At 33.7% G+C, this 291-nt stretch overlaps 1 protein-coding gene across 1 annotated transcript in view; it reads right to left on the bottom strand.

Moving 5' to 3' along the window:
* Positions 1-291, bottom strand: part of LOC119581605 (pollen-specific leucine-rich repeat extensin-like protein 2) — a gene marked incomplete in the record, with an annotated part of 5003 nt that overhangs the window by 3631 nt on the left and 1081 nt on the right.

Below are 291 nucleotides of genomic sequence, written 5' to 3'. Positions count from 1 at the left end.
AAGTCCTTCTTGCCTTAATAAGCCAATTAAAGTGGAGTAAATAAACCTCAGTTGAAATTTGCCCACACATGAAATAAATCAATCTGGTGAACTAATAGATGAAAGTAGATGAAAATATTCGACAAAGATCCTTAGGATGGATAATTTACAAAGGAACTGATATACGCGGTATGATTATTATTGTTTCTTTTTTCTCTGAGTAATATTTTAGAGTAATAATGAACGATCCAAAACCGAAGAGTAGGGTTAGATAAATCGGACTGTACGTGTCTTCTCTAACGTGTGTCAAGG

This window comes from Penaeus monodon, chromosome 15 (assembly GCF_015228065.2).
Source record: "Penaeus monodon isolate SGIC_2016 chromosome 15, NSTDA_Pmon_1, whole genome shotgun sequence".
In the NCBI taxonomy this organism is placed as follows: Eukaryota; Metazoa; Arthropoda; class Malacostraca; order Decapoda; family Penaeidae; genus Penaeus; species Penaeus monodon.
This window is presented reverse-complemented; position numbering and strand designations above follow the sequence as displayed.